This window comes from Mya arenaria, chromosome 2, assembly GCF_026914265.1.
Source record: "Mya arenaria isolate MELC-2E11 chromosome 2, ASM2691426v1".
Lineage (NCBI taxonomy): Eukaryota > Metazoa > Mollusca > Bivalvia > Myida > Myidae > Mya > Mya arenaria.
Window position 1 is genome coordinate 11,595,864 of NC_069123.1, and position 25,922 is coordinate 11,621,785.

The 25,922-nt window shown below is 36.4% G+C and overlaps 2 long non-coding RNA genes across 3 annotated transcripts in view; one reads left to right on the forward strand and one right to left on the reverse strand.

Annotated features, from left to right (window-relative positions):
* The first annotated feature begins 2,836 nt into the window (after positions 1–2,836).
* LOC128206695 (uncharacterized) overlaps positions 2,837–25,922 on the forward strand; it is a 45,380-nt gene continuing 22,294 nt past the window's right edge. The window contains exons 1-5 of one of the 2 annotated variants that reach the window (XR_008256542.1): positions 2,837–3,007; positions 6,540–6,620; positions 15,890–16,013; positions 23,535–23,642; positions 25,520–25,623. This is a non-coding gene — a long non-coding RNA (uncharacterized LOC128206695). Of the gene's footprint in view, positions 3,008–3,278; positions 3,724–6,539; positions 6,621–15,889; positions 16,014–23,534; positions 23,643–25,519; positions 25,624–25,922 lie in introns of those variants that run through there. The other variant, XR_008256546.1, reaches the window with a different exon arrangement.
* LOC128206707 (uncharacterized) lies at positions 11,604–14,419 on the reverse strand. Its single transcript, XR_008256552.1, has 4 exons — positions 14,262–14,419; positions 13,489–13,585; positions 13,154–13,250; positions 11,604–12,876 (listed from the first exon to the last, which is right to left on the reverse strand). It is a non-coding gene; the product is annotated as an uncharacterized LOC128206707 (long non-coding RNA).

Genomic DNA, 25,922 nt, shown 5'->3' on the forward strand with positions numbered 1-25,922 from the left:
AAAGTACGCGCAAATTCGCGACATTTCGTACACAAAACGCGCTCCCATATAGCTACTAAGGGGGAGCTAATCTCGAAGGTATCTTCGGAACCAAGAGTGATAGGAGCTTGGTTCTGGTATTGAAATTTACGTCTCACCATACCCTACGTCACGCGCACGTCGGTGCGTCGCTGTCGTTATTACGTGACCGTTTCCATTCGCCTATAACGTTATTTTATACACTAAAATGCAGCACAAAATGCCGTAAAATGGGGTTGGCAATCTCGAAGATATCTCAGCATCCCTACACGTGATCAGGCTGGGACCAATTTTTCCATGTAGGGGACGCTAAACCCTTCAAGATGCACCCCTTGGGGTGTGCGGGATGATAGTTTTTGACTGGTTTCAACAGCGTCAAAGTACGCGCAAATTCGCGACATTTCGTACACAAAACGCGCTCCCATATAGCTACTAAGGGGGAGCTAATCTCGAAGGTATCTTCGGAACCAAGAGTGATAGGAGCTTGGTTCTGGTATTGAAATTTACGTCTCACCATACCCTACGTCACGCGCACGTCGGTGCGTCGCTGTCGTTATTACGTGACCGTTTCCATTCGCCTATAACGTTATTTTATACACTAAAATGCAGCACAAAATGCCGTAAAATGGGGTTGGCAATCTCGAAGATATCTCAGCATCCCTACACGTGATCAGGCTGGGACCAATTTTTCCATGTAGGGGACGCTAAACCCTTCAAGATGCACCCCTTGGGGTGTGCGGGATGATAGTTTTTGACTGGTTTCAACAGCGTCAAAGTACGCGCAAATTCGCGACATTTCGTACACAAAACGCGCTCCCATATAGCTACTAAGGGGGAGCTAATCTCGAAGGTATCTTCGGAACCAAGAGTGATAGGAGCTTGGTTCTGGTATTGAAATTTACGTCTCACCATACCCTACGTCACGCGCACGTCGGTGCGTCGCTGGCGTTATTACGTGACCGTTTCCATTCGCCTATAACGTTATTTTATACACTAAAATGCAGCACAAAATGCCGTAAAATGGGGTTGGCAATCTCGAAGATATCTCAGCATCCCTACACGTGATCAGGCTGGGACCAATTTTTCCATGTAGGGGACGCTAAACCCTTCAAGATGCACCCCTTGGGGTGTGCGGGATGATAGTTTTTGACTGGTTTCAACAGCGTCAAAGTACGCGCAAATTCGCGACATTTCGTACACAAAACGCGCTCCCATATAGCTACTAAGGGGGAGCTAATCTCGAAGGTATCTTCGGAACCAAGAGTGATAGGAGCTTGGTTCTGGTATTGAAATTTACGTCTCACCATACCCTACGTCACGCGCACGTCGGTGCGTCGCTGTCGTTATTACGTGACCGTTTCCATTCGCCTATAACGTTATTTTATACACTAAAATGCAGCACAAAATGCCGTAAAATGGGGTTGGCAATCTCGAAGATATCTCAGCATCCCTACACGTGATCAGGCTGGGACCAATTTTTCCATGTAGGGGACGCTAAACCCTTCAAGATGCACCCCTTGGGGTGTGCGGGATGATAGTTTTTGACTGGTTTCAACAGCGTCAAAGTACGCGCAAATTCGCGACATTTCGTACACAAAACGCGCTCCCATATAGCTACTAAGGGGGAGCTAATCTCGAAGGTATCTTCGGAACCAAGAGTGATAGGAGCTTGGTTCTGGTATTGAAATTTACGTCTCACCATACCCTACGTCACGCGCACGTCGGTGCGTCGCTGTCGTTATTACGTGACCGTTTCCATTCGCCTATAACGTTATTTTATACACTAAAATGCAGCACAAAATGCCGTAAAATGGGGTTGGCAATCTCGAAGATATCTCAGCATCCCTACACGTGATCAGGCTGGGACCAATTTTTCCATGTAGGGGACGCTAAACCCTTCAAGATGCACCCCTTGGGGTGTGCGGGATGATAGTTTTTGACTGGTTTCAACAGCGTCAAAGTACGCGCAAATTCGCGACATTTCGTACACAAAACGCGCTCCCATATAGCTACTAAGGGGGAGCTAATCTCGAAGGTATCTTCGGAACCAAGAGTGATAGGAGCTTGGTTCTGGTATTGAAATTTACGTCTCACCATACCCTACGTCACGCGCACGTCGGTGCGTCGCTGTCGTTATTACGTGACCGTTTCCATTCGCCTATAACGTTATTTTATACACTAAAATGCAGCACAAAATGCCGTAAAATGGGGTTGGCAATCTCGAAGATATCTCAGCATCCCTACACGTGATCAGGCTGGGACCAATTTTTCCATGTAGGGGACGCTAAACCCTTCAAGATGCACCCCTTGGGGTGTGCGGGATGATAGTTTTTGACTGGTTTCAACAGCGTCAAAGTACGCGCAAATTCGCGACATTTCGTACACAAAACGCGCTCCCATATAGCTACTAAGGGGGAGCTAATCTCGAAGGTATCTTCGGAACCAAGAGTGATAGGAGCTTGGTTCTGGTATTGAAATTTACGTCTCACCATACCCTACGTCACGCGCACATCGCCTTCCATATTGAATGTCTAAGATAGTGGTCGCCGATTTATCAGGATCTGCGGGGTGGCATATCTTGTTTTGTAATATTCTATAACCGTTTGTATCGTTAACGTTTTCTGGCGTTTATTACATAAGTAAGTACATTGTCACTCAAGAAGCACAGGTGTCAAAATAGTTTGTATGAAAATGGTATATAAATAAATTTGGGATCCCCGACCTGGGCATACAAAATATTTTTATTGTAAAACGATCATTTCCAACGCCGTAAACTGTTGACTGCTACCACGGGACTGCTAAGTAGTTGCCTGCAACATATGCCAAACACAACAAAAACAGCAAAAGACGAAGAATAATTGTTGGCGTGTGCAACCCTTACTAATATATCGCATGGGTGGATGAACGTGATTTAAAAGGCATCAACGAAACATTCGGTTCAATGATCATGTTTAGCAAAACCTTGCCTATTTAAACACCATGAGCAGAGGTACCTAGAGATCGGATGAACAAAGATTCGGATATCATGATCTTGTGATAGTGTCGCGTCTCAAATTAATGCAAAACAATATATTGACATCTCAATTCTATACATGCGTAAAAATAAAAACCTCAACCCTAACCCTAACTGAATTAAAATCATTGTATTAAAACGGTACCTGGTCAACTAGTCCACCTAAATGGCCGGCAACCAATTTTTGACGATTTTTAGACTATGGCAGACTGATAACCATTACTTTTTTGTATGTACGTTTTTCATTGAGACTTATCTTATAACTGTTAAAACATCTTTCAAGTTATTGTTATAGTTGAAGTATATATAAGGACACGTTAAAAAGAAAGAGTTCATATAGCATAGGAAATTTTCATGTACATGGTTATATTGTTGATGCTACTGCAGAATGATGATGATGATGATGATGATGTTCGTGATGATGATGATGATGATGATGATGATGATGATGATGATTAGGTATCACCATTTTTGAACACTGTTGCGTTGCTCTGCACAATACATAGAAAAGCGAGGATAACTGTGACTGCGCACAGGGTTAACAATCATTAACGGATGGGTACAAATTTATTCGATAAAAATCAACATGTATAAAAATGGTGGACTGCTACGCTCATTTCGTGACCCAGAGTATATTTATGTGAAAATAACGACTCTAACGACAAATCCAACCCAGTTAAGATCACTGTCAGGTACATTTCGAACAATTATATCATTATTATTCAACATCGATGCATAATATTACTATATATTGTTTCGCCCAGTGTTAAATGGTAGAGAGTTGTAGCGTTACAGGGATACACATGAAATGTCCAAATAATAAAAAAGTATCCCTGATCGCTCATTATTGTAGCTACCTGGTCAACTAGCCATTTTAAGGCAAATCGTCTAAAATAATAGACATGTTATACAGGATTCTTCCAATCCCGTACGTCTAAACTGGTTGGTACAAAAAAAACAAGGGTGTTTTGAAAAATACTGAAAGTGTATTAAGTGGAGTTTTATGGCTGAAATTGATCATAAAGGTTTATATTCATATTTTACCATGTAAGTGAAGAGTTATTTTGCACAAAACAAGCATTTAATGCATTAAAACACAAATGTCATGATTTTAACACATTATTTACCTTTCAAATAAAACGTAGGTTGACTGACACACACAACAATGATGCCAAGCGGAACAACTTAACCCAATCATAATAACGCTGCCACCACCGACAAGCTTCAAATAGACCTCACAAATACATGTACAATCATAACAACTTGGCCATCGGAATCCGATTGTTTTAAAATTGTGCCCTAAAGCCTTGCAGGTGCCCTTCATGTATATATTGCTATGTTTTGACAGAATGAAATGAAGAAAACCGTTCAAACTCATAATTATTCGTTGGATATTTTTTGTCTACGGAACTAATTTAAATTAACATTATCTGGTAATATTTCTTGTTTTTATGATAATTTATAGACGCAATATGCCTTAACCCGGAATCCCAAATAACTACCCACTTTTCATACATACAAAAGAATTTGTACGTGAAGGATTTGCAATATCAAAAATCGTCAAAAAATTCCGTCATACAATTACTTGGACCATTGAGCCAAATAGGCCCCATTTTGGTCAATAGCCCTCACTTGGAAAAAAATGGTTAAAACGCCCCCAATTTGGTCAAAACGCCCCAATTTGGTCAAATAGCCACCACTCCTTTTTATTTAAATGTATATTTGAAGGTAAGTTATAATATTTTTAAGATATTTGTATGAAATTTACATACCCAGTAATTGCTAATCAAACAACAGCATTTGTTGATAATTAAAATGTTTTAAAATATAAAATATAATTTGCACATATTAAAGACTTATTAATTAGAGATGATAGGGCATCTAAATTATCACATTGTGCAATAATCCTTCGTAGAAAGATTAAAGTGGGTTCATACTTATCTTAATAACTGACTTCAAAGGGTTCACACTTAGCTTAATTACTGACTTCAAATAATTAAGTTTGCACAATATTAAAGTCAGTTCACACTTAGCTTAATAACTGACTTCAAACAATTTAGTTTGCACACCTACTCATTGATATTTATGCCCCCCTTCGAATAAGAGAGGTATATATATATTGCTTTGAACATGTCGGTCGGTCGATCCGTCCGTGCGTCGGTAGACCAAAGCTTGTCGGGGTGATAACTCAACAATTCCTTGACATATGGTCATCAAACTTGACATGGAGATAGGGCATGACCAGTAGAGGAATATGAGGTCATCGGGTCAAAGGTCAAGGTCACAGTGACCTTATATGGTAAAAGGATTTTAAAGCTTCTCCGAGTGATTAATCAACAATGCCTAGACCTATGGTCGTCAAAATTTACATGGAGGCTGGGGTCATCGGGTCAAAGGTTAAGGTCACAGTGACCTTTAATGATACATGGTTGTCCGATTGGCAATTTGACAATGCCTGCACCCATGGCCCTCAATCTTGACTTGGAGGTGGGGTCTGACCAGTAGATGACCCCTATTGATTTTGGGGGTCTTCAAGTCAAAGGTCAAAGGTCACAGTGACCTTGAAGTCAAACACAACAATTCATGGACCATCAAATTGGCATGAAGGTTGGGCCTGACCAGCAGTCTCATGATTCCTCTTGATTTTGATTTCATTGGGTCAAAGATCACAAAAAGGTTAACAAAGCTTCTCCCAGAGATATCTCAACAAAGCCTGGACCTATGATCATCACATTTGACTTGGGGGTTGGGCCTTAACTGTAGATGACACCTTTTAATATATGTGGAAGGGGTCATCGGGTCAAAGGTCAATGTCACAGTTACCTTGAACGCAAAAAGCTTGTCTGTGTGATAACTTGACAATGCCTGCACCCATGGCCCTAAAGCTTAAAATGATTGATTGTTAGCAAAGCATTCATTGTAGAAATGAGTTCATGAATGTGGTGCTGGATGACAATTTTTAAAGAGTATATCGGATTATTCATGTTTGTTTTGTCGTATTGACATTTTTAAGTGTATATTGGTTTTTTCATTTTTATTAAGTCATATTTATTAATTGTGAGTGTTTGGTTGCAAAATGGACTATCCTTGTGTAGAAAGCATTAAAACTGTCAAATATTGTATAAAAAATGAGTTGTCCGATATATCACTGTCTGTTTCCGGACTTTTCCTGTGCCATCATACTTCATTACAACTGGAATTTTAAGCTTCTTGACCCGACCGACACGTTCCACATAATTATATTTGAAAAAAGGTATTGAAAATATTTACTAAATGTAAAAAAATATATCTGAGTGGCTAAATCTAGTTGTCTTGTATATGTGTTTTCAGAGCAAAACCACAATAAAGAAGCTTGATTTTGTAACAGAAACCTGGTTGTTTATTGCTGACTAAGACCGAATGACTGTATAACATTACAAGCTCCTGTGTGCTGTGCTTGTTTTAAGTCAACTTTTTTCAGTCAGTTTGATATATGATTATGTTAACCCTTTTTTTTCCTTTTTAACAGGACCATTTCCTGTATTGGTGGAGGAGAAAACTGATGCTCCCTCCTATTGGGATACAGATGCAGAGAACTCGATATTCAAAAGTATGTAACGATTATTGTGATTCTTTATGATTTATCTTCTCTTTTTCATTCTGCAGTATATGTTGATAAGCTAGAATTGAAAATAGTGATATTAAGTGCCAAGTAAATAACACCCACTTTTGAATATTTTTATGCCCCCCTTCGAAGAAGAGGGGTATATTGCTTTGCACATGCATGTCGGTATGTCGGTCGGTCGGTCGGTCGGTCGGTCCGTCGGTAGACCAAAGCTTGTCCGAGTGATAACTCAACAATTCCTGGACGTATGGTCATCAAACTTTACATGAAGGTTGGGCCTGACCAGTAGAAGACCCCTATTGATTTTGGGGGTCATCCGGTCAAAGGTCAAGGTCACAGTGATCTTTAATGGTAAAATAATTTTAAAGCTTGTCCGAGTGATAACTCAACAATGCGTGCACCCATGGCCCTCAAACTTGACATGGAGGTTGGGCCTGACCAGTAGATGACCCCTATTGTTTTTGGGGGTCATCAGGCCAAAGGTCAAGGTCACAGTGACCTTGAATGGTAAAAGGTTGTCCGAGTGATAACTGGACAATGCCTGCACCCATGGCCCTCAAACTTGACTTGGAGGTTGGGCCTGACCAGTAGCTGACCCCTATTGTTTTTTGGGCTCAATGGGTCAAAGGTCAAGGTCACAGTGACCTTGAATGGTAAAAGGTTGTTCGAGTGATAACTCAACAATGCCTGCACCCATGGCCCTCAAACTTGACTTGGAGGTTGGGCCTGACCAGTAGATGACCCCTATGGTTTTTGGGGGTCATTGGGCCAAAGGTCAAGGTCACAGTGACCTTGACTGGTAAAAGGTTGTCCGATTGATAACTTGACAATGCCTGCACCCATGGCCCTCAAACTTGACTTGGAGAATTGGCCTGACCAGGAGATGACCCCTATGGTTTTTGGGGGTCATCTGGCCAAAGGTCAAGGTCACAGTGACCTGGAATGGTAAAAGGTTGTCCGAGTGATAACTCGACAATGCCTGCACCCATGGCCCTCAAACTTGACTTGGAGGTTGGGCCTGGCCAGAAGATGGTCCCTATTGATTTAAGGGGTCATTAGGCCAAAGGTCAAGGTCACAGTGACCTGGAATGGTTAAAGGTTATCCGAGTGATAACTTGACAATGGCTGCACCCATGGCCCTCAAACTTGATTTTGAGGTTGAGCCTGGCCAGAAGATCGTCCCTATTAATTTTGGGGGTCATTGGACCAAAGGTCAAGGTCACAGTGACCTTGAATGGTAAAAGGTTGTCCGATTGATAACTCAACAATGCCTGCACCCATGGCCCTCAAACTTGACTTGGAGAATTGGCCTGACCAGGAGATGACCCCTATGGTTTTTGGGGGTCATCTGGCCAAAGGTCAAGGTCACAGTGACCTGGAATGGTAAAAGGTTGTCCGAGTGATAACTCGACAATGCCTGCACCCATGGCCCTCAAACTTGACTTGGAGGTTGGGCCTGGCCAGAAGATGGTCCCTATTGATTTAAGGGGTCATTAGACCAAAGGTCAAGGTCACAGTGACCTGGAATGGTTAAAGGTTATCCGAGTGATAACTTGACAATGGCTGCACCCATGGCCCTCAAACGTGATTTGGAGGTTGAGCCTGGCCAGAAGATTGTCCCTATTAATTTTAGGGGTCATTGGGCCAAAGGTCAAGGTCACAGTGACCTTGAATGATAAAAGGTTGTCCAAGTGATAACTCAACAATGCCTGCACCCATGGCCCTCAAACTTGACATGGAGGTTGGGCCTGACCAGTAGATGACCCCTATTGATTTTAGGGGTCAAAGGTCAAGGTCACAGTGACCTTGAAAGCAAACTCGACAATTCTTGGACCTATTGTCATCAAACTTGACATGAAGGTTGGGCCTGCCCAGTAGATGACCCCTATCAACTTTGGGGGTCATCAGGCCAAGGTCAATGTCACAGTAACCTTTAACGCAAAAAAGTTAACAAATCTTCCCCCACTGATATCTCAACAATGCCTGAACCTATGATCATTAAACTTGACATGGATGTTAAGCCTGACCAGTAGATCACCCTTATTCATTTTAGGATTCATAGAGCCAAAGGTCAAGGTCACAGTGATCTTGAATGGTAAAAGGTTGTCCGAGTGATAAATCAACAATGCCTGAACCCATGGCCTTCAAACTTGACTTGGAGTTGCATCTGACTTGTAGATGACCCCTTATGATTTAAGGGGTCATCGGGTCAAAGGTCGAAAAACGAAAAAAACTTGTCTTGTGATAACTTGACAATGCCTGCACCCATGGCCCTCAAACTTGACATTTAGATTTCTGGTGACCAGCTGATGACTCTTGATTTTGAGTTCATAGAATCAAAGGTCATGACGGTCATAACACACATTATCCTCACACTTTAATGGTCATAATCTTAAAACAGCAACAAATCAGCTGTCATTTCGGTCCATGCATATTTCATTCAATTGTCCATATAATCCTGACAACATGGCGCTCAGAGGGGGCATAATGTTTGACAAACATCTCTTGTTAAATTATGTTTTTGTTTTCTGACATGCATGATCCATACCACTCCTGTGATTTCTCTAGATAACGCTCCAGGGCTTTCATTAAAGTGACACTCTTAATCAAAATCAATATATACACATGTAAACAAACATAAATTTTTACTGATAAACCTTTAACGACTTACTAAAAAATGCATTTATGTACAATATTTAATACTGATAAGTAAGTTTGTAACCCTGTATTTTATAACAGAAAATTGCAAAAATATTAAATGATTGGTGATAGTTAAAAGATTTACTGTGATCTACTATAGTGGCATAGGGTAGAAATACAGTCTTTTAATTTTATGCACATTTATTACAAATTAAACTCCGTATCCTTCTTAAGAACAATTGTTTTCAACATTTATTCATCCTTTGTGGATATTAAAACAAAGAATTAATTGTAGTAAATCTAATTTGGGAGTATTAAAGAGTGTATATTTAAGACTTTGAAATTGGAAGTATTAACTTCCTGTCAATCATTACTTGAAGTTTTTACTGAAATTTGGAAGTTTAGGTATCTCGCAGTTTTCAGCTTGTAGTAAAAAATCAAATAATTTGCAAGTTGCCATAATCAGAGATTTATATTATTAAAATACATACTTCTTGAAGCCTGATTCAAATTGTGACCATCAAAGTAATATTGACACCAGGTGTTGATATTTTTAAATTCCAAGCTCTCAACTGTGGAAGTTTTCTTCAAAATTATGGAAGTTTCTGTACATCCAAAGAATCAATTTTGGAAGTATGAGCCAATATCTAATCTAGGGAGTAATATACTTTAAACTTTAACGGAAGCCTTTACACTCTCCAAAACATGCAGATAATGATTTATGCCAGAAGCTCTTTCCTTCATGAAACAATACCAAATTATTATGTGTACACCTGTGCTTAGCATCACATTATTTGAACAAGCCTGTCTATATAAAATTTGAATTTAATAAAACCAAGAAAGCAGTTCACCAGTGCAAGGCTTATAGGCTTGTGTAGTTTTTACAACATGTCTTGAATGTTTAATTTTTGAGGGATGTCACTTTAGCTTTATTAAATAGCAGACACTTTAATTGCCAAATTTTAAAAGGTCATCCTCTTCAGATGCATGAATATGACCTGCCCCACTCACATGGGTCTGTTCATTGTAAATCATTTTCTTTGTGTTGAACAAAACTAATTTAAAACTATATTAAACTTAGACAATATTGATGTATGTCCCTATGTATGTTAATGACCAAATATAATCAAAGTTGTCAAAAAAATCAATCTGTGAGAGTGCAGCTTTTAAACTTCTAAATTGTCTACACAGTTAATCAACAAACCTGGTACATAATACTTACACTGTACCGACATTCCTCGTACATAATACTTACACTGTACCGACATTCCTGGTACACAATACTTACACTATACGACATTCCTCGTACATAATACTTACACTATACGACATTCCTCGTTCATAATACTTACACTATACGACATTCCTTGTACATAATACTTACACTACTTACAATGTACCAACTTTTTTTTTGTCAGCAGCTCTGTATCACTGGTTTTCAGACAATGTGCCGAAATTGGCTCATTCCAAGACAAAAAGTGAAATATGTTCCCTTGCAGAAATTAAATTGGATTTCCTAAGTATTCTTAAGAATATCCTAAGAAATCTTAGGATTTAATTCTTAGAATTTCCAATCTTTTCCTATCTATTCCTAGGAATAAAGAGTTGGAATACTTTGGAAAACATGGGCGGTATTGGCCCCAAAATCCAATGTTTTCCTAAGTTTTCCGAACCGAATCTGGATGCAAAATTCCTATCTTTTCCTATATGTATTCCTAGATGGAAAACATTGGAAAGCTTTGGATTTTTACCCATTGGAGTCAAATTGGAAAACATAGGATTTGTTAGGAGTTCCCAAGAATTCTTAGGTTTTCTTATCATTTTATATCTACCAAATTCTTAAGTAATCCAATGTTTTTCTGAGTTGGAATACTTTGGAAAACATGGGCGGTATTGGCCCCACAATCCAATGTTTTCCTAAGTTTTCCGAACTGAATCTGGATGCAAAATTCCTATCTTTTCCTATGTATTCCTAGATGGAAAACATTGGATTTTTACCCATTGGAGTCAAATTGAAAAACATAGGATTTGTTAGGAGTTCCCAAGAATTCATAGGTTTTCTTATCATTTTATATCTACCAAATTCTTAAGTAATCCAATGTTTTGCTGAGTGATTAGTGATAAAGCCTGTTCACCAGAATGCATGTGAACACACTGAGACAAATTTACAGACAACATGTCATGTTTTAAGTTGCACATGTCGTAGAAAACCATTTCATATCAAAAGGTACATTATAACTTTCTTGTTTAAAAATAAAAATGTCAACCACTATCATGAAAAAAAATTAGTCAACAAGAAAACAGAAAACACTTTCTTGTAAGCTCCAGTTTTACGCAACCAATTCCATTTCATCATGAAATGTAGATTACTTTTCTTAATTAAGGATTAGTCATTTAAAACAAATATATTATAATACATTACAAAATCAGCTATTCTTTCATACCAACATATGTTGTTGGTTACATTTCTAAAAGAACAAATACTCAATTGCATTATTTAATACATAACTGTTGGCGAAGGTCTTTAACACCATGATCAATCTAGAGTAAACTGCAAGTCCTTTTTCTGCCTGCGATACGCACAGAACAAGATAAAAGTACTCCTACTGTTTAACCGAAATGAACATTTTTTTATTATGTATTAAAATTATAAGTAATGCTCACATTTTACTGCTTTTATGCTGTATGAATGCAGTAGGGTAAGCAAGCAAATGACCCAAGATGCTCTAACATGCTTTATGAAATTCACTCACATGCCCTTCTACGCTCTTACAGCATAAACGCAAGTAAAACAGTTATCTCTCTTTAATTATATCATTATATTTTTCAAACATGTACTTTTAACCAATGTGCATGAAAACATGGATAAAAAATTCAAACTAACACAGTTTATAAGTTATTGTATTTAAGAAACAATAAATATCACCTGTACATTAATGGTTCATAAAGGTCATTCTGGAGTTTAAATGCATAGTTATTAATGACTTAATTTTTGGCATCAGCGGGCTAGACTCACAGTTTTGTATTTACTGATAAAATTAGTTATACAGTTGTTATTTTTTATTCTAGACAGGGTATTAATTGATTCGCATTTGTCATTTTCCATGTATGGAGCTTCTTTAGTCCATCAAATTAATATCCATGTCAGTGACATCAAGCGTGTGCTTTTTGAGAATAACATGAACTATTCAAGAATGACAATTTGGACAAATCATGTTCATGAACTCCCACTTAGTTAATGAACTTGACAGTTAATGAACATGATTTTTTCAAAATGTCATTCATGAACTAAGTTCATGAATAAGTAAATGTTATTCGCAACAGGATGATAATTTCATCATTACTACATGTCCATTTATAACAGTTTTAATTTTTTATGACACTTAACACAATTAGAAATGAGCCATTGAATTGCTCATTTCAGTCCTTGACATTTACATCTAGTCTCTGTAGACAGGTCCGTTTTCCTTATACACTTGATGAGGAAACGCATCTGCGAAAATATTTTTTGCAGTCATTCTTCTCGTGCTTGTTTTTGTTGAAGTGATCTTTTCTTAACTCTGGAAGCTTTTGTCTGAGACTTTGACATCCATCTTCCAACCTGAAAAATATTTCTTCTTTTTTTTGTACTGCCAATAGTTTCCTATTTCTAACGGCGAGTTGGTTATCAAATCAGTGCAAATTAAGATTTCAATGTCACAGGTATATAAATTAATGATATATTATTTTATTTGTTCGAACCATAGTGCTCAAATATATTAAGTCTGATTTTTTTTTAAAGATTCTTAATAGTGTTTGTCCGTTACAAATAAAATCCACTCCACACATCCACAATATTGTTTTCAAAATCAATGTGCATTGAAAAATAGTCGACTCACTGATGGATTTGGCAATTTACAGCTTTGAATGTTTTTCTCCTTCACTGGTTGATTCTTTTGTGGACTGATGATTTCTTTGTTAGCTCCTTAAGTCCGGCTAAAATAGACGAAACATCATTTCAGACACTAAACTATAATTTGCTTGCATAGTGGTTATTTAAAAGGTCTAGGGTCAGCAGCGATGCAAAAGCCCATTGAAGGACCACAATTTAAAATGTTAAAAATATCAATTTCTACTTAGTTTTGAGGTTCAATATTTCACAAGCATGACTCATACCCATTTATCCATTGCAACATGGAAATCTTACCATGTGCTTTAAAAATAGTCTACTCACTGATGGATTTGGCAATTTACAGCTTTGAATGTTTTTCTCCTTCACTGGTTGATTCCTTTGTGGACTGATGATATCTTTGTTAGCTCCTTTAGGCCGGCTAAAATATATGAAACATCATTTCAGACACTAAACTATAATTTGCTTGCATAGTGGTTATTTATTTGACAAAATATAATAAAGAACTCACAACATTGTTGAATAGGTAGTCTGGGGCATTTTGACATAAAAAAACAAAACAAAGTGATAAGCAATGTCAAGAGACTTTTTTTGAATAAATGTGAAAGTTTTTTTGATCCAAAATATTAATTAATCTTTTATTGTAAAATTTGTTAACTCCTTACTACCCCAAAACATGTTGCCAATAATATATGTTTCACACCCCTAAAAGATCGTTCCTCAAAACTATATAAAACATGGACTTTTTAAACGTTTTAGTTTTTGACCTTCCCCACCCACTTTTGCATCACTGCCGACCCTTTATGGCAATTGATTCTTTTTCTAGACAAAATTAGCTTACATACATTAAGAAACAAATATAATAGCTGTTAAAATATATAACAATTAAGTATTAGCTGTACGCGTAAGTCACAAACATTCATTTAACTGTGTTTCTACACAAACGTATTTCGTACGTTTGTCGCGAAAATGTATTACAACAAAACATATTTGCTCATTACTTCAAAATGTTGCTATGCTATTTTAAACAATAATGTTAGCGTAAAAGATCGTTATAAAAGTAATTGAATTACACCCCTTACTTCGCTTGAACTTACCTTAAATAAACGAAACAACACTTCAGTTTATTTGGCGCATTATTCCGACAAAAATAGCGGGAGTTCGAAATTACCTCCGCCAGTGAAGAGCGTTTCGTCTTAAATGCGTAACCGTTAGAATATATAGCTACGTTAGAATTTTTATTTTTTAGTAAATATTTGAGAGACAATCAATTACAAGCAAATCAATTGCATTTTCCCCCATTCTCAGAGATCATGGTCCATCTAATTTTATTTCTAATTAATAAAGACGTAAGCGAAACCGAAAGTTGGAAGAAAAACTCTGGACATCGCCTTGCGTCATTGTCAATGATTGTAGGGTCGTTTTAGTTTAGTGAACCTTGAAAGAAGGTACATTTAACTTGTTTGGCAACTAATTAACCAGTGTTTACCACAGGTGCTCGTCATATTGCCTGGATACAGGTATATATATATATATATATATTTATTTTTTTTAAATATTTTTTAAATATTTTTTTTTTTTTTTTGTCAAGATAGTGAATATATATCATTTTAAAAAAAAATCCACAATTTTTCATGGAAAAAGTTAGTAATATTTTTTTTTTAAATGACACATATTCACTATCTTGACCAAAATAATAAATAATAAAAATATAAAAAATATATAAAAAATTATAAAAATATATTACTGTATCCAGGCAATGTGACAATCACCTGTGAGTGGAACAATCCATGGCACCTTACATGATACATTTGATATATGTGGTGCTTTAATTAAAATAAATTTAATTTCAATGTTCATGTTATTTTGATATGGAATTTTCTTTAAGCATGTTATTTATTTTTTTATTTATAATCTTTGGGTTATGACTGGGCCAATAGTGTTACTCTAAATGCAACAGTCAGTTGTAACCACAGCTACCTCAACTATCTGCCTGTTGCTGATGCATCTTATTATATTCTGCTGGTCGTCTCATCTTTTAAATGGTTAAACAGTTCATCACATTCATTTAATTTCGATGATTCAAGTTCAAGAAGTTAGGTTCATGAAAATACCTCATCAACTGATGTTTTGATGAATTCTGTGCAACAGGTGATAACAAAATACTACTCACAAATATTAATCAATACCATTGGTAAACATTAGACATTATATTGAAAAAAATCTGAAAAACGAAACTGTTGAATTCTTATAGAGTAAGTTGTCCTATGTGCTCAATGTCATGATACTAAATTCCTAACTAATCCAAATGTTTGGATTTTCATTTTACAGAAAAATGGTTGCATTTCTAAGTAATGACAACTTTTTCCAATTCAGAAAAGCTAGGATAAGTTTGGATTATTATTCCAATCTTTTCCTTTCTTTTCCAATATAAATATCCAAAGAAGTCTTAAGAATTCTTTGGATTTGTTAGGATTGTCTATTCCAAAGAATTCCAATGTTTTGCAAATGAGAAAACATTGGTATTTGCTAAGAAATCATAGGAATTGTTAGGATTTGAAAAAACATTGAAATAATTTCTGCATGGGTTGTCAACCTGTGAGACTGCAGCTTTAAAAATGAGTATTTTTCACTCAAGCTTCTTGATCACTTACCTTTAGGTTTAATGCACCTCCATTTTTATTTGTTTTAGGATTTTATTAATTTGTTTTAAAATGTATTACAGGCTGGAGCTACAGCTGCGGCAAATTAAAATGGAAATTATGATGGCAGTGGCCTACTTGAGTTTCACAAAACTTCCACTGAGATTGAGACCAGCATGCAAGACCAAAGGCAAAAAACACAACAAGGTACATTCTTGTTTTATAATTCTTATTGGGTTTTTTTGTCACTGTTTGTAACCTGTCTCTGAGCTATTGAAATAAAACACTGCACAGAAGATTATCTCAATAACAAGGATTTTCGGTGAAATAACTGTTTTGTGCACAATGTTAGAAGACTGAGCATGCTCAAGTTAAAATTTATTATTCTACAATAATTGTGAAGGAAGTTTTATTAAATTGTACAAGTTCGCTTTCTTGGAATGATGTTGAGAGAGAGTCTGTAGTTACAAGTTTGCTCTCTTGGAATGATGTTGAGAGAGAGTCTGTAGTTACAAGTTTGCTCTCTTGGAATGATGTTGAGAGAGAGTCTGTAGTTGAGGGCCAACCAAACTCAAATGTGCCGAAGAAATCAAACCAACCATACAAATAATTGAATAGTTAGTTATTGCTTAGTTGAAGCTCTGTCTATTGGTAGCAAATATGCCTGTATGGTTATTGTATTAAGACAAGAAAACTTTAATGTGTGGGAAATATTTTAAATTTTGTCCATTAAAGTTATGTTTAAAATTCCAATTTGATTACATTTTCTTAATTTGTTTTTTTTTTTCAAACTTTTATAAAACAAAGTTTTTGTAGTATTAAAGTACTTTAAGGGACTCACTTATGCTTTTGGATCAATTTAAATGTACCTGAAGACTTATTTTATAATTATTTGACTCTTTGAAACCAAAATTGCAGAAAAACAGCAACAATTAAAGTATTTAAAATAAGCTGGCTGTATTGGGGTGCAAACCCACTGCAGAACAGGCAAGAAAAAAAGAAAACTGATGCCTTCACCACTCAGTCCAAAGGATTCCTTTAATAGCTGATGTATATTTTAACTGTAGTCTGGGTATACAAGTATTATGGGTCAGTCCGTTTATATTCTTTATTTCCAATTAAAAAAAGAAAAAGGCCAGCAGTGTAATAAGTATTATTTAACAACAATGCAAAAAAGTAGAAAACATTTTTCAGATGCGAATTCAATAAGTGTCAGGACAGCAATGCTTGAGAGATAGAATGTTACGGGTAATTACATGTATGAATGAATTCTAATATTATCCAAATGATAGTTGTTAAAATGACCACTTAAATACATACACACTGACCACCCTCTCACACACTATATAATAATGTACGCGCAATCTAAACGCAAGCAGGCAATGATAAATTAACATGAACATATGAATAAAACACCCCATTACACTTCCCCCATAAGGGAAAGTTTGTCCTCCAATTCTAAAATAAATGTAATACGAGAATAATTTATGCAAAATATATTAATCAAACAAATTTAAGGTACCGTTATCCGATATTCATCACACCAATCAAAAATGTTATTTAAGTTGTCTCCCTAGCACCGTATAAAATGTTAAATGCCTCATCAAAAAGAAAGAAACATACAAATACTAAACAATGTGACAAATATATGCATGTGCACATATCTGAGTCGCAAAACAAGAATCTTTTTTTAAACACCATTGAATGCAATTACATGTTCAGAAAACTAAACTTACAGTATATATATACGATCAAATAAATAAAATAAGAGCACTGAAATAAATTCATTATAGATAAACTTGTCTATTACAACCTGAAATAAAACAGAAAATTAATTTATCTCCTGAGACTGGGTTTATATTAAAACAATCAACAACAAAATTGCTGACTTCCTGTTTTGCTTTAAAAAAACATCTTCTCTGAAACCACCACTCTCAATTCAATGATACTTAACAGGAAGCCCCTTTGGGTGACCCTCTACAAAAATACATTAAGGGGTCACGATTGATCAACAACAACAACAACAACAACAATAGCAACAACAACAAAATGGCCAACTTCCTATTTTGCTTTCTCCTCTAAAACTACTACTCCAATTTCCATTAAACTTTACAGTAAGCTTCTTTGGATGACCCTCTACAAAAATACACCAAAGAACATGATTGATCAACAACAACAACAACAAAAACAACAAAATTGATAAAATGTTAAAATCTGTATGTTATGTAACATTAACTCTTGAAGCAAGGGCAGCAAGTATTGCTTCATGGTCTCCCTTTTTGTTGGAGATTTCTCTACTTTCTATTTTTTGGAACAAGGGAATAGATTTAAACAAATTAAGTCTTCAACATAATCCCTTTAAGGTTATTATTGTTCTTTTTTTAGGTTCATAGATTCAAATAATTCTAATATACTTTAGTCTTTAGAAGAAATTTTCTTTTCTTTTTATTTATGATAAATTAAATAATCAGACTTTTCCATTGAACTTCATGTAGATTATTTTAAGCTACAATCTTATCTTATTTGTGGATAGTGAATAAGCCTTTATGAAATTATTAAAAGAAACATTTGAGTTTGAACATGTGAAGGAAGGTGATGTTGATCTAGATTGTAGAGAAGTGATGATATTAGTGGAAGGTGCTGAAGGTGTTCTGATGTTTGATATTTAGAGTTTAAGGCAGTTTATTGATTGGATTGGATGGTACATTGTTTTTTTGTTTGTGTATCTATAAGGGATGCAAACGAATGGCAAAACTGATATTCGAATATTCAGTAATTCTTTCGATCGAATATTCGATTACCAAAGTACATATTTTAGAAGATGTTGTTTTAAAACTACTTTGATTATTCGCTAAAGTATTAGCTGGGACATTTTTACCCTACTTTGTCATAGCCCGGAGTAAGCGCTGCGGATACCGATTTTCCCCAAATGAGCCTTTGATTTTTAGCTCTATTGGCCAAAGGCCGGAAGAGCTTATGCGATAGTTATTTGTATGTAGTATGTGCATCCGTGCGTCTGTAAACAATTCATGTTCATACGATACAGTCTTCAGATTTGATTGTATCTTGATGAAACCTGATCATGATCATATATCCATTAGAGCTTGGTTCCTTTCGAAAACCAGCCAGATCCGCCCATGCATGCCAAGATTATGGGCCTTGATAGTATCAAAATCCTGTTAACAATTGCTCGTTAACACAATTCAGACTTCAGTTTTGATTGTATCTCAATGAAACTTGTACAGTATCTACATATCCGTTAGAGCTCGGTTCCTTTTGAAAACCAGCTGGATCTGCCCATGTATGCCTAGATTATGGGCCTTGAAATGATTAGATTATGGACCTTGATAGTATAAAAATGCTATTGTGTAATCAATGCTTGCGAACATGATACAGTCTTCACTTTTGAGTATTCAGTTACCCATAAGGGGTTGGTTCTTTTTCGAAAACAGTGATGTTGACCACACAAAACCAGCCAGTAGAGCATAGGCCCTTTTGGGCCTCTTGTTTTTCATTATCAGGAAGAAAAAAAGCAATACATTATAAACAAATACGGAATAATTTCAATTCCGTAGCCTTTATATTTTTAAACAATGTGAAATTAGATGGATTACTAGTCAAATAGTGTTTGCACCAAAGAAGGGCCTTACTTAGGATGAGCAGCCTCGTTCTGAGATTGACCTCTTAATTAACTAAATATAACTATGGAAAACCCAAACTAACTCGGGAACTTAAGTAAAATAATAATATGAAAACAAAGATTGATTTGACTCATCTTATGAACAACGATATAGAAAATGTATCCTAAAACGCTATATTATATATATATATTACATTTGTATTTCAATGCTCGAACATTGTAACGAAACATGGAAAACCTTTTAAAGCACATGGTTGTATGTCACAACATTATTGTTGCACATGGTGTTTATATCCTCACTGCGATTTAGGCTATGTTAGGCACAAGTTAATTTGCAGCCAAGACCTCACATTGACCTGAAATATGAAGATTCAAATTATAATTGAATCGATTAATACAGGGGCGGCTCCAGGTCTCTCTAAATGGGGGGGGGGGGGGGCACAAATAATTATAAACATATCAAACTTTTTTTGAATGTATTAGTTTAATCATATAATGACATGGAATAAACATTTGTCTTCTCTGTCAATGATGTTTGGCAGATAAATTGAATTAAAAAAATATCATTTACTGTGATAAACCTTTCAAAAAACAACAAAGATATCTAACCGTTCTGGGGAATCGAACCAGGGTTGACGGACTAACAGGCTAAGTCATTAACCACTCGTCCACCTCAGACACCCATACTTATGCTTTAAAATTAGTGCTATATAAACCTTCACAAAGTATATTGATTGCACTCAACGGTACTGTAGGTACTTTGAATGTCATTGTTATAAATTTAAGTTATCTGAAGTAAAAACAACTTGACAACAAATTCAAAAAAGTTGTTTCAAATAAATTGTTATGTATTTATTAACAAGGGCTCTAGCATATTTTTTAGATAACTATACGATAATAAAGGACGAAATAGAAAGTTTCAAAGCGGAAACTTTTTGAATTTAAACTTTGTTAAATGCACGTCATGCACACACATCTTATTGGCACACAATGACATTATGAAAAGCAACTTACCCGTATAACTGCAGCAATAATTGTCTACTTTTGATCAGCTGTCTGTGTAAAATGCGGCGCTGATTCTTTTTATAAAATGATCGGGCCCCGATGTCATTTTTAAAAAGACTTTGTCGTTTCCTATACTATAATACACCCCATAATCATACTGTTTATTTGCTCAAATGCTTACATAAAATTTAAATTGTGGCAAAACAACTTGTTTGTACAGTTAATTCAATAAATATGTGCCCTCAAAAAACATAACTTGCCGGCCCGCTGGGGGGGGGGGCACTGTTATAATCGATCATTGAACGATTATCGATAGTATTTCTTCTGTACGATTCCAAACCTTAGTCCCGTCAGTGTGCAAATATGAGAATCAAATTCTGTCAGTGTGCAGTCAATCATCAAGTCCTGTCAGTGTGCAGGCAACTGAATGAAATACTGCGAGTAAGCAGGCGATCGACAAGTCCTCTCAGTGTGCAGGATGATTGTTAGCTCACCTGAGCACGAAGTGCTTAAGGTAAGCTATTGTGATCGCCCTGTGTCCGCCGTCCGTCGTCGTCTGCCGTCAATTGTCCATCGTCAACAATTTAACTGTTAACACTCTAGAGGTCACAATTTTGGCACAATCTTAATGAAACTTTGTCAGAATGTTACCCTCAATAAAATCTTGGACGAGTTTGATATGGGGTCATCTGGGGTTAAAATCACCAGGTCAAATTAAAGGAAAAGCTTGTTAACACTAGAGAGGTCACATTTATGACTGTATTGTCAGTAAACTTAGTGAGAATGTTAAAATTAATAATCTCTGGCTCAGGTTCGAATCTGGGTCATGTGCGGTCAAAAACTAGGTCACCAGGCCAAATTAAGGAAAAGCATGTTAACACTCTGAAGGTCACAATTATGACCATATATTGATGGAACTTGATCTGAATGTTTCTTGATGATCTTTATTGGATCTGGTGAGCGATACAGGGCTTTCAGGGCCCTCTTGTTTATTTAAAATCATTTTTATGCCCCCGAATGTGGGCATATTAAAATCGCACCTTCCGTCCGTCCGTCCGTGTGTCCGGCTCAATAACTCGTGTCCGGGCTGTAACTTTCCCTTGTATGGACAGATTTTAAAATAACTTGCCACATGTGTTCCACATACAAAGACGATGTGTCGCGTGCAAGACCCGTGCCCCTACCTCTAAGGTCAATGTCACACTTAGTATTTATTCACAATGGAGTGCTGCATATAAGGACATAGAGTATAGGTTGTCGTGTCCGGGCTGTTACTTTCCCATGTATTGACAGATTTTAAAATAACTTGCCACATGTGTTCCACATACCAAGACAACGTGTCACATGCAAGACCCGTGTCCCTACCTCAAAGGTCAAGGTCACACTTAGTCTTTATTCACAATGGAGTGCTGCATAGAGGACATAGAGTATAGGTTGTCGTGTCCGGGCTGTAACATTCCCTTGTATGGACAGATTTTAAAATAACTTACCACATGTGTTCCACATACCAAGACGACGTTTCGCGTGCAAGAACCATGCCTCTACCTCTAAGGTCAAGGTCACACTTAGAGTTTATTCACAATGGAGTGCTGCATTTAGGACATAGAGTAAAGGTTGTCGTGTCCGGGCTGTAACATTCCCATGTATGGACAGATTTTAAAATAACTTGCCACATGTGTTCCACCTACCAAGACAACGTGTCGCGTGCACAACCCTTGTCCCTACCTCTAAGGTCATGGTCACGCTTGGGTGTTTATTCACAATGGAGTGCTGCATATAAGGACATAGAGTATAGGTTGTTGTGTCCGGGCTGTCACTTTCCCTTGTATGGACAGATTTTAAAATAACTTGCCACATGTGTTCCACATACCAAGACGACGTGTCGCGTGCACGACCCGTGTTCCTACCTCTTAGGTCAAGGTCACACTTAGAGTTTATTCACAACGGAGTGCTGCATATAAAGATATAGTGTATAGGTTGTCATGTCCGGGCTGTAACTTTCCCTTGTATGGACAGATTTTAAAATAACTTGCCACATGTGTTCCACATACCAAGATGACGTGTCGCGTGCACAACCCTTGTCCCTACCTCTAAGGTCATGGTCACGCTTGGGTGTTTATTCACAATGGAGTGCTGCATATAAGGACATAGAGTATAAGTTGTCGTGTCCGGGCTGTAACTTTCCCTTGTATGGACAGATTTTAAAATAACTTGCCACATGTGTTCCACATACCAAGACGATGTGTCGCATGACAGACCCGTGTCCCTATCTCTAAGGTCAGGGTCACACTTGGGTGTTTATTCACAATGGAATGCTGCATATATAAGGACATAACAGTGTCGGTTGTCAAGTATGGGTGGTATTTTTTATGTTTAGAGGCAATTTAAAATAACTTGCCATATGTATTTGACATGTAAAGGCAAGATCAACTTTTCATGTACTGACCTTGTTCATAGGTCAATGTCACAATCGGGGGCATTCGTCACATACTGTGACAGCTCTTGTTATTTTTAATAACTGGGTAAATTTAAAAGGTCAAATAACAGGAATTCAGTTAAAATACTTCCGGTTTGAGTTTACCCATAAGAAAAACCGTGGTGAAAGGTGTGATTTCAGGAAAAAAGAAAATCTGGACAGCACTTCATAAGTATGAAAAAAGGGAGTATTCAAAGGGCTATTGTTGATCACTTCCTTTCACGTGGAGAAATTAGCCTTACAACCTTTGTTAAACAAAAACAAGATTTCTATATACATTTATATAGCGTAAAAGAAACACTGTATTTCTTAAATTGTGGCAGTATCATAAAATTTCAATCCATATAATTATGAATCTTTCTTGGTAGTTCTGTTGTGTTCATTTTGCTTCAAATATCCAAAAACTACCAGCAAAATGGTGGTAACCACATACTCGAGTTGGCATGATCTATCCTCCAATACTAATACAATTGCAATAATGCTGCATAGATGTACCCACTCTCCCATAAGACAGTGTGATTTAAGATGCACAAGCTAGTTCCCCTAGAGTATATGGTTCTTTCACTTCTATGCATATTCTAAGCATGCATGCTGTCCTTCATTGCAGATTCACAATATGGAATCAAAAGGAGCTGACAGGGTAGACTGATTTATTAAAACACAGATGATAACACAGACAGAAATTTCAACAGCGGTAGTCTTCGATATGTTAAAGGTACATTGAAGATGTATTCAACTCACATGTATCTCTACCTGAGTGAGGTTTCTTTTCAATATTGTAACCGTAGTCATAATAAAAAAGCATATCAAGAACAACATTTTGCTAAAATTTCACATTCACCTTCAGGTAATATCACTCTTGCATTTCATATTCAAAACAAAGATATGTGAAACAATACTATTTAAATGCAAAAGTCCATGTATTTGGCAGCCACATAAAAAATGAATTGTCTGAATACGTGAAAGTAATTTAAATTCCGTATTGAAAACCCAAACATATCTGTATATCGGCATAATGTCAAAAAATATACAATTTTACCGTTTTCATTGCATATTTTCCAGGCCTAAGACATTTATCTAGGTAAACATGCCCTTTTGTGCATATTTTGTAAGTGATGATAATATCTGATTCATTTGGCCACAAACATTTATGAGTGTCTAATCACCTTACAATAAAAATAGACAATTAGCATGAAATCATTCGGGTTTGAATAATAACTAAACTTTGTTTTTAAATATGGAAACATTCAACTAATCATCGAAGTTAGTGTTTTTTTTACTGCATTTATATTTCAAATGCATGTGTGCTCGCCAATTTAAATACACATATATTTTAAATGGATGTTATACAGAATATTGTCATGCACTGATAATTAAACATCAAATTAATAAATTGTAAGGGATGAAAATATATCCTTTTTAACCAGGTTACACTATGTGACGACAGATGACGGTATTGGGGCGGGCAAACAGGCGGCATCAAACTCACATATGAAACTGAACAATTTCAGTAATAGAAAACATATCTTGACCTATAGGAAGATTTCATAGATACCTTTCATGGGGTTGTATTTGGTGTTCCTATCTAGTTAAGGTCAAGGTCACTGTTACATAAAAAAAGCAGTTAAAACAGATTAACTTTTGTTAGGGTTGACATACCTTGACTAAACTTGATATGAAGGAAGACTTTAAAGATGCCTTTAAATGGATTGCGTTTTGGGTTTCAAGGGTCAAGGTCACTGGTTCTAAAAATAAAAAAAGTTTTAACTGAATAACTTTAGTTAAGGTTGACATATCTTGAACCAGTTTGATATTAAGGAAGAGTTTATGGATAATTATCTTTCATGGCTTGTGTTTGGGGTCCTAATTAAAGTCAAGGTCACTGTTACTAAACTTGTAAAACGGTTGAAACTGAAGTATTAGTTAAGGTTGACATACCAAACTTGGTATTAAGGAAATGTTTATGGACACCTTTCATAGGTTTGCGTTTGGGGTCCCTAGATACAAGGTCAGGGTCACTGTTTCTAAAAATAGAAAAAAGTTTAAGCTGAATAACTTTAGTACTACATTAAAAGGTTGACATATCTTAATCAATCTTGGTATGAAGGAAGGTCAAAGTAACTGTTACTAAAATGCAATGACAAGCAACACAGTTCAAAATGAGCATCAATGTTAAACATTGATATTGATTGCTGTCCTCTAATACCCGTGTCTTTGACCAACTTCTTTTTTTTAAACTACCTAATTTTCGACCATGAGTACAGTTTTAAAGCATTGTCAGATGACCTTTACTTGGCACATAGTAAAATAGTTTATGCAGAGGGATCTGCTTACAATACTTTCTGTCCTGAGATGTTGAACGTGCAACGTTTTCAGGTAACCCAAACACAAAATGTAATATTTATGTCTGTTGCCTTTTACCCATACATACATGCTCTTGATTAAAAATGACCACAAGAGCCATGCCAGTAGAGCATAGGCCCTTATCGGCCTCTTCTTTACCAAAACTGTGAATGTCTCAATGCTAGATAAAACCTTCTTAAATAAATTACCCTGTATGCAGTTATCTAGATTTTTACGCTCCTCTTGCAGATACTGCTGTGGGTGTACATGGACTTCTGAAGCATCAGTCTGATTTACTAGCAGAACTGTGAATGCAACATCTCTAGCCAGAAATAATTATCCTGAGCGGCATGGTAAGCTTTTGCATATTAATTTCCAGACTTCCTTTGTCTAAGCTTTGTTTTGTTTGTTTTAAAAAAGGATGCAAGACTTTTCCAAAATAATAACTGATGTACTTTGGTAAACGTTGACAAGGCAAGTTGACATTTTTACTAGTGATTATATACCATCGTGCCATTGTAGTCATGTAGGAGCGGGGGCGACCGCGACCCAATATTCTGGCTAGAAACGGCAAAGGTATCGCGAATATTTGATAGCAATTTTCCTAATAATCGTTTTTTTTTAATAAAGCTACGCGCATAAAGATCAATAC